The sequence below is a fragment of the Ctenocephalides felis genome, unplaced genomic scaffold, assembly GCF_003426905.1.
Source record: "Ctenocephalides felis isolate EL2017-DRISC unplaced genomic scaffold, ASM342690v1 CF-g0.4_SCAFFOLD_01492, whole genome shotgun sequence".
NCBI classification, from domain to species: Eukaryota; Metazoa; Arthropoda; class Insecta; order Siphonaptera; family Pulicidae; genus Ctenocephalides; species Ctenocephalides felis.
In genome coordinates, this window is record NW_020537646.1 from 12,304,293 (window position 1) to 12,317,807 (window position 13,515).

The 13,515-nt window shown below is 26.1% G+C and overlaps 1 protein-coding gene across 1 annotated transcript in view; it reads left to right on the plus strand.

Annotated features, from left to right (window-relative positions):
• Nucleotides 1-1,360: 1,360 nt before the first annotated feature.
• LOC113370488 (E3 ubiquitin-protein ligase Siah2-like) overlaps nucleotides 1,361-13,515 on the plus strand; it is a 59,599-nt gene continuing 47,444 nt past the window's right edge. The window contains exon 1 of the mRNA XM_026611158.1: nucleotides 1,361-1,547. The gene's annotated coding sequence lies outside the window, so the exon portion shown is untranslated. The remainder of the gene's footprint in view (nucleotides 1,548-13,515) is intronic.

Sequence of the window (13,515 nt, forward strand, 5' to 3'; positions counted from 1 at the left end):
GGGTAAAATATTCTTCTGATTCAGGCATTTTTCATTAAATCAAGATTTGTACTACGATGTAACTTTAAAATGTTTATTTATCTATGCCGATTTCCTTGTTATATCGGTACACATACAACGACAGAATTCTATTCACATACACGACGACTAATCACAATCGACCCGTATAGAAATGTCCCGATCTCATCGAGAGCGAATGAAAAGTTCTGGCGTAACGGATTTCCGTTGCATTTGTACAGACTTACTACCTAGTCGCGCCTAAAGAAGTTTTCTTTCAAAAAATTAGGCATCAGTTAGGCGCAGAATGAACTTAATGTTAGTGAACATCTATCTATTTTAATTTATCTTTCGACTTTTAAGCTTAATACTACTTTTAATTCATTGATGGTTTTGGTATTCAACTGTTCAATTTATTACCTTTACAAATACGTCAACCAAGCAATCAAATTCCACAACGTTTTGATTAATTTACTAAAATCCAACAGTTTTTATGACATTTCTGAATATATTAATTTTGAATTCAAGAAATACAGTGGTACCATCCCCTTCATATTATAAATATCTATTGTTACTAATTATATGTGATATCTTACAAATACAGCAATTTTTGGCTATAACTGAGTATTACTTAGCTGTGAAATATTTTTCTTCGTCTCTGATACTGCTCTTTTTTTTTCAGAAAAGCTTCTAAACTTTTTAATAATTTCTGCGAATTAATGGATATACAGGACCTCAACTTTTGAAAATGCTCTAAACGAAGACGTAATCAAGTTTCATAAAATCAAGACACAAAATTAAATTAGTTTAGCAATCCTTTATTTGTATTTTATATTTGGTTGTTTTGTTATTTAATTGTAAAACTGTGAATTGTATATCTAATAAATCTAAATCTAAATCATGCTCAAACACTTGAGTCGTCTGTGGGCACTGTGAAAATACACCTGGATGCGCATTCAGTCAGTTGCACATGTATGCAGAACGTCTGTGTTCGGCTCAAGGAAATTGATAAAATATTGGTAAAATTTGTTAACCACAATAAAAATTATTTATTTTACAAAATGCAGATGTCTCTTTCAGCATCAAGTTTTAACCCATTCAGGAAACTAGATAAAATTTGGAAGCAGATTCGTAAGAAAATTTAAATTATCAATCTAATTTTTACAACTTATTGGCAAGGTCATTCCGGCTAAAAACAAATAGTTTCACCACAAGCTCTTCAACTATTCTAATATTTATGAATATAATGAATGTCCGCGGCAAGCCGTTGTCTGATATCATGTGGACTCACTCGTCAGTACTAAATACTCTCGCGGTACTTACATCATTGTGTCAGTACTGATTCGCAAGTCGGACGCGACGGTGTGACATATGAGAATCGTTGTGACAATTGTGCCGGCTGTTTCATAATTTTAAATTATACGGAAAAATTATTTAAAAAAATTACAGGAAACTGGTGTAATTGTTCCTGGCTTGGCAGAAATATAGAGCGAGGGTTTTTGCTGCTGCCAAAAATTTTATAGAGTAACCGCTAACAGACACCGGTTGAGGTAAGTAAGGATAAACATGGTTTTATTTCTTCAAGGGGGCGTCCATTGATCACGTGATCGAATTTTTAAGGATTTTTGGACTCGACTTCTCCCTTGGTGATACGTGGTGATATTCTCGTGCTGTATTTTTAGTTACGAGAAAAAATTGTAAAATTTTTGTTTCAAAAATCCTTGAATTTTTTTTCAAATTCAGGTAAAAAATAAATATGTGTGATATCTTACTATACCCCTCCCTCCCCCAAGAGATATTTCGTAATTTTTCCAAACTCCCCCTCCCCGTCCCTCACGTGATTAATAGAAGCCCCCCAACGGCGAAATCTTAAATTTTACAAACGTTTCGAGACTTGGTATGTCTCATCATCAGTGTAAACTATTTTATACTTAAACACTAAAATTTGGACTAGAACGTCCTTGTTATCCTATATTAGATCTGTGACTCAATGGTGATCTTGCATCGGATAACATGGACGTTTGTATCCATATTAGAGTGATCAAGTATAAAATAACTGTATTATTTTTTATTACTTTAATTTCTTTAGTTTTGTATTTTTTTCATTACAAATCAATGTTTTATTTTTCTTGTGTTGTCTCTGACATAGTTTACTAAATGATGGCACACATTCAGTCTCGAAACGTGCAAAATAATTAATTCAAGTACTTGTTTTTTTATTTTGACAATTTGGGTCATAAAAACCTCAAAAAATTATATTACAATGTATATGAATAAATACTTTATATATAAATTGAAAAAAAAATCTAAAAGAATGAATGATGACTCTTATCAATTATATTTGGTTTCGACAAGATAAAACAATTGTTAATACCATTTCTTTCTTAGAATTAGAAATAAGGCTATTAACAAAAAATATTAATAATCCACGTGGCTATAATATTAATTATTGAATAATTTATAAGAATGCAAGTAATCTATGCAAGTTATAATAGTATGCAAATTTGTGTATATTTTTTCCGATTTGTAATATGCAAAAAAATTCTAAATATCTTGTACAAATGTAAAAATTTAGATCAAAATTTGAATGCTTTATCACCTCTCGTGATTAGATTTTATATATGAATATAAAAAAAATCTAACAAAATGATATCTAACTAAAGAAATAATTAGTAAATTGATAGATGGAAGTTCATTATGTAGACAAAAATTTAGATGTATTATTTTCATAATTGTTATTTTTTGGTGGTTTATTGTCGAAAATTTCAAACAATGAAGATATTTTTACTTATGTTTCGTACTTCCCTGGTATAATTTACTGAATAAAGACACAGATCGAGAGTTGAAACATATAAATAGATAATTGTTTATAACCATTATTTTTTAATTTGAGGTTTTTTATGGTATCTATAACAAATATGTATCAAGATAAATAAAAACAGGCATATATATATATATATATATATATATATATATATATATACTCGTACATATATTATAACAATTATTACTATCACCTTAAAGCAGAATATTTTAGAAATCGAAATGAAATATATGAATAGCGTCATGAAATATTTTTATTCAAGAGCGAAGTTAGCTAATTTATTTAATGTCATTATTTTAAAAAAACCTTCATCGATAAAATTCTCTTTGACGTATTTTTTATCAGGATTAGATTTGTTACAAAATAAATTAACACTAGAAAGGATTGACAATAACTTTTAAATGAAAAAATATTTATAATAATATGACAAATTATTTTGAATAACGTTGAAATGAAATATTTTGAGTAAAAAGTTTATATCTTGAGATTTAAAATTATTTATTTTAGAGAAGATGAGATATTTTAATTTTCTGCAAAAAATTTATTTGATATGTGAAATTATGGCGCCAAGTTTATATTAATTTAAAATTATATGAAAACCACATTCATTGTTAGGAAATAATACTGATCGCATATGATAAAATAAGTCACTCAATGCTATGAATAATTATTATAAATGAATTTAGTCCAATGAAATAATCAGTATCATAATCAATAATTTAATCAAGCCAAAACGCGATAATATATATTATTTCAATCAATCAAATTCAATCGATTGCTATCAAATAACTTGAAATGTGAGCTATTTTATAAATAAAATTAGATTTCACTTATTGTTAGCTAACATTGATATGCTGTAACTTTATGTATTATTGTGTCTTTTGAGCATATTATGTGTCTAGACAAATTATAAAAATATAATTTTGAATAATTAAATTGTTATATATCATTCTCAATTAAATACACGATAAACTGTTTCAAACTATTACAGAATTCAATTAAAATTGTTTAATAAAAAAGTTAATAATTGCATTTAACAGCAGTTGCAGCATAGAAAAAAATCTCTTGGAAACGAGTTTTATTTTATTTCATGGTCAATATATCTTGATAGTAATTAATGTTGAGAAAGATCATTATTTCCTACACAAAATCTATGTTGTCATGTGTCAAATAATGTTATTGTAGAATATTTAGCAGGAAGAATCACAATTATAAATTAATAATTAACAACATCTATATAAATTAAAGGCTAATTAAATCTAATTACGCGATTGAGATGCAATATTTCTTGTTACAAAAAAAAATATATTTTCATCTAACTTTTATAGGATTTGGATGCATGATTTTAATTAATTTATAGTGTATTTTAAAAATTTAAATGTTCCTTAAGATTGATCTAATTTTTCGCGATTTGAATACATTTATATTATATGTTTTCCAAAATTAAATTTTAAGTTTATACTATATTTTCTTGAATTTCGTGCAAATTTTATGACATTTCGGTTTATTAAAGTTATTTTTTTTTTGCATTCGCGTTTTAGAACATTATGTACCTATACAAATAAAATGAAGTTGGTATTAAAAAAATCAATATGATAGAAAATATGGAATAAAATGAGATTTAAGAAGAATGTAAAATAGATAAAAAAAATATAGAAAATTATTTAAAAATTGAATAAAATAGAAATAAAATAATATAAGTCGCTAAATGCTGAAAACAGAAATCAATAAAAAATAAAAATGCGTCTAGGCTCATATTATTGAGAAAAAGTAATTTAAAATTATTATGGAATACTTGGGTACTTCAAAGAACTTACATTTTGCATATAAACAAAAATATGCAATACTGTATATAAATTGATAGAGAAATTTTACTACCGATAGCATTATAAAACAAATATTATCAATAAATTTTTATTATTTTGCAGAGAGCGTATTTATCTCAGAGTTCAGTTTTATAACATCTGTTTGTCAGTTAATTTACAGAAATCAATAATCTTAAAATTTAAATGATACCAAATTCAATTTCATGATAGCATGTGTAAGTATTTATAGATAAGTACTTCGTGACGTCATTTTCAAGTAATACCTTACAATCGAAGAAGCCGATAAATTGATATCCGAACATATATATGTATATATATATATATATATATATATATAATTAAAATCTGCAAAAATGCGTTTTTGTTGCATCTAGTTATCAAAATGAAAAATATCGCACGTATCTCTAGTGATTGATATTGAGTTGATGCTAGATGCATCATCGAGTGAAATATCCCATTCAGCATCCCAATATATAGAATAAGCTCATAAGAATATCATTATTTCTTGTTTTTCAGTAAAAATACGGTGAAAACCTAACAACATACATCTCAGCATATACCACATATCATACGACCACCTATTAAAATAAGTCCAGAAAATTTGACATTACTTTTAATTTGAGAATATAGATCAAAAAAGCATGTTTCCAAGAAAAGAGCCCTCGAGAAAACAGCACTTAATGCTGCGTAAAATTAATATAAATAAATAAATAAAATTCAAGTAGAATAATTGATAAAAAAAAATTAAAGTGCGACCTGGCAATATAAATAATGTATGTGAATAATCAACATGTAGTGGAGCCCCTCATTAGATTAATTTATTATATAAAATAAAAATTTGCAGAAGGCTTGATACTATTGAAGCAAGGTCAATACGCTATTATAAAATTTAAACAGAATGTTATTTTAATATATAAATCTATTAATACATTCACAATACGACCGTAAATATACTAATAGGTATAACTTGATGGTAATAGGTAATTTTCTATTTTATCAGAATTTTATTATCTCTATTTATGACCCCGATGAAACATTCTAATATTATTTATTTTCAATTTTTGTTGAAGCAAAACTTTTTTATATCTTCTGAATAAAATTCAATTTTTCTCTAAACTTGCGATACTCATATCATTTTTTTTGCAAATTTACCTCAATATGAACAATGAAACTAGTACACAATTGCAAAAAAATAAATATTTAAGACTCAATATTATAGAAATATAAAAATCTAGAGATCTTTATTTAATCGTGGAAATGTTAAATATTTTAACTTATCTTTGAAAAGTGTTACTCATTTAAGAGATTATGTTATCTGAAGATATTAGCAAATTTGGATATCTAAGAAACGATAAAATTTTTGATGATAACATATGTACAATAAATTTTGATATTCCATTTCCTTACAAACCAAATAGCAAAAATTGCCTGAATAATAATAATTAGTTTATTTAGTTGAGACAATTTACAAAAGTAACTGAAATTAATGAATATAAATTAATGCATGCGAAAAGAGATCATAGGCATATTGAAAATTAACAAGCAAGCATTACCATTGGAAAAAATTGTTTTCGTGATTTTTTTATGAAATTTGGATTTGGAAGTGCCTATAGTATTTATAGGTCAATATTAAAAATTAACAGAAGCATTAGTATCTAAATAGAAATAACTTTTTGTTTGAAATAAGAGACCTAGTCGTGAAAGTAAAAAAAACTGTCATAAAATCTTTATATCTCAAAAATAAAATTATTAGATCAAATTTATAATGGAAGAAATTAAAAAAAAATCTAATGACCTATTTTAAGCTTACGAATTGGCAAAAATATATTTCAACTTGTACTTTTGTTATTAGATTAAATTCATAACAGAAGAAATTTTTAAAAAATCTAATGACCTAATTGAGACCTACAAATAAGCAAAAATTTATTTTATCTTCTGCTTTTGGTAATAAAAGTAAAAATAAAGAAGGTTGCTAAAAGTATTGACATTTGAAAGCTAATACAGAAATAAAATAATCATTTTCAAAAATAAAGATTTAATAATCCACGTGGCTATATTATTAATAATTGAATAATTTTGCAAATCTATGCAAGTTCTAATAGTGCAAGTAATCTATGCAAGTTATAATAGTATGCAAATTTGTATAGATTTTCCATGTGTTTCTAAGATATTTTGTACAAATTATAAAAAATTAGATAAAGTTTTATATGTGCTACCAGCATTAGCAATTATATTTCTCACTTAATGAAATATAGTGAACATAATTTTAGTCAAAAGGTTATCATGGGTAATTAAGAGATGAATAAATAATCTGACTTGGTATTTCTTCCGGTATAATAAATCTTTTAAAATACCTCTAGCTATCTCAAAACACTAAGTAAATTTTTATTTAAAATTCGGTTATCAAATTTACAGTTCATAATTAGTGGAAGTCGATAAATTTATAATAATCTGTGTTGTTAAATTCCAACATATTAAAATATAACAAAATATTAGAAAATAATTAAACTTCAGTAGTGCATAGATTATTGATAATTAACTTTTGATTATGCATTATGCATTCGTTAAATTATTATTTTATCAATGCTTTTTAAATGCAAATTACTATAAGAAAAAAATATTGTTTGATGCATAATTAATTGAATTATGAATACATAATACTGTTTTTTTCATAATTCTAATTTCCATATGAAACAAGTTCTATAATATCTATACACAACATCTGGTATTAATAACGGATGTAAATAAACAATAAATATTTTACTTTCACAAGATTGAGTCGATCTAGTGTGATAATAATTAATTTAATGCTGGAAAAATAGAGAAAGCCGAATATTTCCATATTTTTCCCATCTTTTGATTTTATTTAATTATAATTTATGAAGAAAATAATGTGTGAATGAAATATTTAATATACTGCTTATATTTTTAATAAACTACAATAATACTTTAGCACATAAATTTTTAATATTAATTCAAATAAATATTCAATTTCTTCACAAATTATATTTATATTATTAATCGAGTAAAAATATAAAAAGACTTACTTTTATAAAACAGCCAAGACTACTAATTCCTCGAATGTAAGAATTCTGAAAATAAAGAAAAATACATTTAGTAAAATGTTTAAAAACAGCGAAGATGATATAGAAAATTATTTCAATTAGTTTAACCCGTTGAATTTATATTTTTTGGATATTAAAAATTTCAGACATATATTCAATATGCTATCACACTTTCAGACATATTTTTTTGTATATTTGATGAATTGTGCATACATAGTTTGTAATTACTTTTTCATCGCCAAAATAATTTTCTGCATGAGAATAACATTTTTACAATTTAAAAAAATTAATTTATTTTTTTATAAATAAATATTTTAAATGAATGACCTTTACATTTGAGCGTTGTCAGTCTTTTCTCCAAATTTGACATAATCCAAAAATTTAGGAGCAAATTCTCCGATAAAATAGAAATGTTATGGTAACACCATATTAAGGGTCAATCTTCGTATGAATTGGTAATGACAAACTGCCAAAAAGTTATGAATTTCCTACCAAATAGCAGTATTACATATAAAACCTAAGAGGGCTTCCAATATAATCAGGTGTGGTTGACAAAAAGTCACGAATTATCACGTGGGGGGTGGAGTAGTCATCAGAACATTTTCAAAAAAAAAAATCAAAAATTTAACCATTTTTTCTCGTAACTAAAAATACACGTGATGTTTGATGGGAGAGGGGGGAGGTTAATTTTGAATTTTGCAACAAAACAAGTGGGAGCGGGAATCCCAAATTCCTTAAAAAATCGATCACGTGATTAATATCAGCACGCTCCTAACATCAGAAATTGATATTTGTCAATTGTGTCTTCTGGAGGTTAGTTTTCGTGTGTGAAACGCTTGATCGAACAGCAAATATATAGCTTTTTGACCCTTCGTTACTACCATCTCATACGAAGATAGACCCGTTAACATAATACCAAGACAATAAAATATGTAGGTACATTTTTTTATTCCTACCTCCAAATTTACTGCGGGCAGCATTTCTTCGCAATTTGCACTGCAATATCACTATCACTTTGATTTACGCGAAATTACTACAAAATAATTAAATAACACTTTAATATTAACTTAATTAACGCGATTCGAACACACACATTTTTATTTACAAAGTTCATTTTTAATTTAACACTGCTGAAAAAATACATGTCTCAAAAATTAGTACATGGGATGGTATGATCAGCATTTGGTTCATCCTAACTAAAAAACGACGATATAAAATCATACGGCTGTTTATTTCGCAGATCCAAAAGTATTCAAATTCACAAAATATATAAAAAGGTATAAGCAAATAAATAAAAATGATATTCAAAAAGATTGCTATTTGAGAAGACATTTAAAAATGACATCAACTACTTTAGAAGTCTAATGCAAGTATGAGAATTACTAATTGATTTTATTAGAGATTAGAGAAGATCTTAGAGATTTTGTGAATCCAAATCGAGTATGACCATACCATCAAAGGCAAGATTAGAATTTTGAAGCACTCACCCCCTGCACCTTTTCATCACAAATTATCTGAAATCAAAAAAAAATTGTTAAAATTTATATTTTAAACAATAATATACTGAAGCATGTGTTAGCTAAAATGTACCTCATAATTTGCTGATGAGGGCTAATCAGGATCTCTGGAACCAGCTACTGCCATCATGGACACTGCACTATTCACTTCACATTATCTCTACACAAAACACTAATAATACTGATAACTAACCCTAATTATAACTATGAAATAAAAATGCACTAAAAATCGGAACTAAGATTTACAAACGCACTAAAACACTAACGAACGCGAATAACAGTTTTTAGAACGGCGCGCGTTGGAGAAACATCTGCAAATAAAATGTCATATATTAAAATAAATAAATTAACAAAATGTAATTTTCTAAAATACTAATTATCACTATATTTCATACTGATGAATCCAGATATAACGACAGTAAAAAGACTAGTCAAATTTGGTCGTTTAACCGGACCTAATAACAAATGGTCAGATAATTCAATCATTCTAAATAATACTTTTTTTATAATATGGGCTAAAAATTGTCATCGTTGGAACATACATACATTTATATAAATAAGGTCGTTATATATGGATGAATAAATAATAAGGAAGTAATTGTAAAAATGAATTAATATTTAATATGTACCTAAAGTCTCAATCCTTACGAAAGTTCTTCTGGTTTAGTAGAATTCGCTCTATTCCAAAGGTATTTGAAACAACCTGAAAAATATAAAAAAACAGGAATTAGTAAATAAATAATAATACTGTTTGATTCTCAATTTTTTCAAATATATGTAGTACTCAGTTGTCGTTAACATATATTAGTAGTATTAGTATTACATATATTATTAGTATTAGTAGTACATATATAGTAGTAGTTTTGGAAATTGTAAAATAATTAGTAAATATTTCATAATCGAACTGAAACTCATTATATAAATATTCTCTCTCAAGTTCAAAGATATTAAATGCTGTCAATGAGCATCTATAAAAAAATATTGTATATTGGTATATATTTTACATATTTTTAATTGTCTTATTAAAAAAGATATGTTTCTAAACGTTTTAGTAAGTTTTCCATACGTTTCGGGTTCTTTGATTTTGATTCGACAAAAAAATAAATCCAAATTACTCAAATAAAAAAGAACTAAAAAGTGTATAATGTAATAAGTAAATTGATTCGAATAAAGATATAGTGAAAATACTAAATATGTTGAAATTAATTAAACCTATTTGTAAAATATTGAATATAATAGAAAGTTTGTATATATAAAATAGTATGGAAAAAAAATTCAACGTAGAACTTTTATAGACTAGAATATAGAAATACGAGTATTTCTCGTACTTTTATAGACTAGAATATAGAAATACGAGTATTTCTCTCGTACATGCTAAAAAAGGAAGTATGTAAAAATGTAGGAAGGTTGTAAAAAAAATTGCAAGTGGGCTGTAACTGAAGGCACTTTGGATCAAAACCAGTCAAATCAAATAAAAAAAAATAGAACTACAAATATAATTCATATTTTTATTTATTTTTTATTAATCAAGATACAACATGAGAGAACCAATAAGATTTGATTTAGATTCGGATCAAATTCACATTTGCATGAGAGAATTACCAAGATTTTATTTAGATTCGGATCAAATTTTGATTATATAGGTTTCAATCTCGTGAAAATAGAAGAGATTTGACATAGAAATAGATAACAGTCATAGTTACAATATTACGAAAGGAAGATGTTCAAAGAAGAGAAGAAATTGACAGACAGAAACAAAAATGAGTTAAAAGTTTTGTCAAATATATGAAAAAACCCTTGTCTACCTTGTTAAGCACTGAGGCATCAATCCATATTGCAATATAAATTTCCAAATTGTGCAAAGATTAATCGTCCTATTAAAACGTCAAACATCCATCGAAAAAGGGTCATCGATCAGCATTACATCGTCTATATGCTCAGCGCCAAAGCACGTGCCAAATTTACAAAAATAATAAATTTACAAAAAACTATTATGCGTATAAGAACAAGCATAATTTAATTACAATAATCCATATAAAGCAAATGGTATTTGTTACTAAATTAAGCCGATGTTTAAAGATTATTATCACGAGGCTTAAATTCCTCCAAGTGCAAGAGATGTTTACACTTCGGTAGCAGCACAGGAAAGACGTGCTCGCTGCTGCAGTCGATTGAGGAATGAAAACAAAGATATGCAATTTTTTTAATAGTAGATGTGACGTCATTATTTAACACCGGGTGTGCAAATCGTGTTTTGACAGTTCGTCAACTTAAGTGCCGAAAATTTGTGGCTTATCCCTAAATTTATCGAATATTAGACTATGCTGCGGTTTTATATTAAATGATTTGTACGATAACCGTTTAATTTGAATTTGAATATATGATGTATGAGTTTTATATAGACATGAACTTTTCTTGTTATGTAAAGGTTGTTTTAGAAATATTACTCGTGATGAGTTAAAAATTTATTCATGATAATATTTAGACTATAAACAATATTTAGTGTATATATAATATGAACATTTATAGTTTTAGGGTTACAAGATTGGACCGTAAAAAATTGAACTTATATAAAACTGAAACTCATTAAATCTCATTTTATGTTATAAAATTTATAATTTGACAAATTGTTTGAATAACTAGTTGTAAGTGGCATTTTGTTCTAAGAGGGTACACTAGTATAGAGGCATAAATTTTGTCTTTAATTCATGGAAGGCTACTAAATTTTTTACTATTATTTTTTTATATATTGATCAATATTATAAAAGTACAGAAAGAAATACAAATGGTTATTTCCGAATCCGAATTATTCCGAAATGAAAACTAGTGGTGTATGGCATCGTGCCTTAAGAAAAATTGCTGGATTTCCCGTACCAAAAATTAAATTTTTTAAAAAAGATTCAATTTTCTTTTAGAACTCTGAAAATAATCGAATTTTGAGATTTTTAAACTTTTAAATTGATCTTTTAGAAAAATTTGATTTTGTTATACTTTGAAATATTTTGGAATTTTTTTTCAAAGCAATCACGATACGTTAGCTGCGTAGAAACGAATTATCTAATAATTTGATGCCCATATGTCTAATGATCTTTTTTGACCGCCAAATGGCATTATTTTTTACTTTTTTTATTGAATTTCCGGACCGGTGAACCTGCCTTTACAAAAATTTCACCAGTTGTTCATTTCGTCAATACAAGTAAAATATTTTTTGAATTATTCGAATCGGTTGATTCGTGTTCGCAAAATCGTGTTTGCGATTACTACAACTTACCCTACGGGAAAATAAAAAAGTTTTTAGTACTCTTATATTTTTATCTTACTTGTTATCTTACTCTCATATTTTGCAAGCCTGCGGATAATTTAAATAAATAAATTATCAGCATGTTTAGATAAAAGTAGATAGATTTTAAAATGGTAGATAATTTTTTTTTTCATTGTCTTGTGTCTTGTGTGTCATCTCTACAGATATACCTTATTAATTAAAAGATAAAGCAATATTCAATAAAGACAATAAGTGACTTTTTATAGACAACGTATTATCTACTTATCTTTTTGTAAAATTTTAGTTTTATCTTACAATGAATGACATGTGTCATCTTGCGCAAGACCTTTAGAAAAATTTAGGAGATAATACAACTGATATAAATAATTTGCATTATATTCATTTCATACCATATTGCGATTAAAAAGATTTTAATCAAGTTTTAGATTTGATCGCAGTTTATTGTTATTAATACCTTAAATGTTTTTGTTATAAAATACTTGATGAATAAAACCATTACATCAAACATGATTAAAAAATATTTACATTCGTTAAATACCACATCAAATCAATAATATCAACAAGTGATAATAGTATGCTATAGCCATAATAAGTTGCAAGTATAAAATAGCAATAAATTTGTGGAATCCAACTACACAATTCTTTACTACTGCCTGTAAACATAATTTTATTATATTATTGTTTTATAAATAAAAAACTGCGATTTAAAAATGTTAGAGAATTATTCCCATGTGAAACATCGATAAAATATTTCAAATAATCAATAAACATAATTCGAAAATTAAATAATTGATTTTACTAATCGATTTGCTGATAAGTATGGAGCTAATGGTTTGCATATAGACACGGTATTTAGTTTATTTAGGACAAACGTTAATAATTTCATGATTAATGAATATTTGTATAGATAATATAAATCTAAAATAGTAATTAATCAATCAGACAATTTACAGTCTGATTCGAGAATTCAGAAACAATTTGCATCCAATCCAACGATAAACTT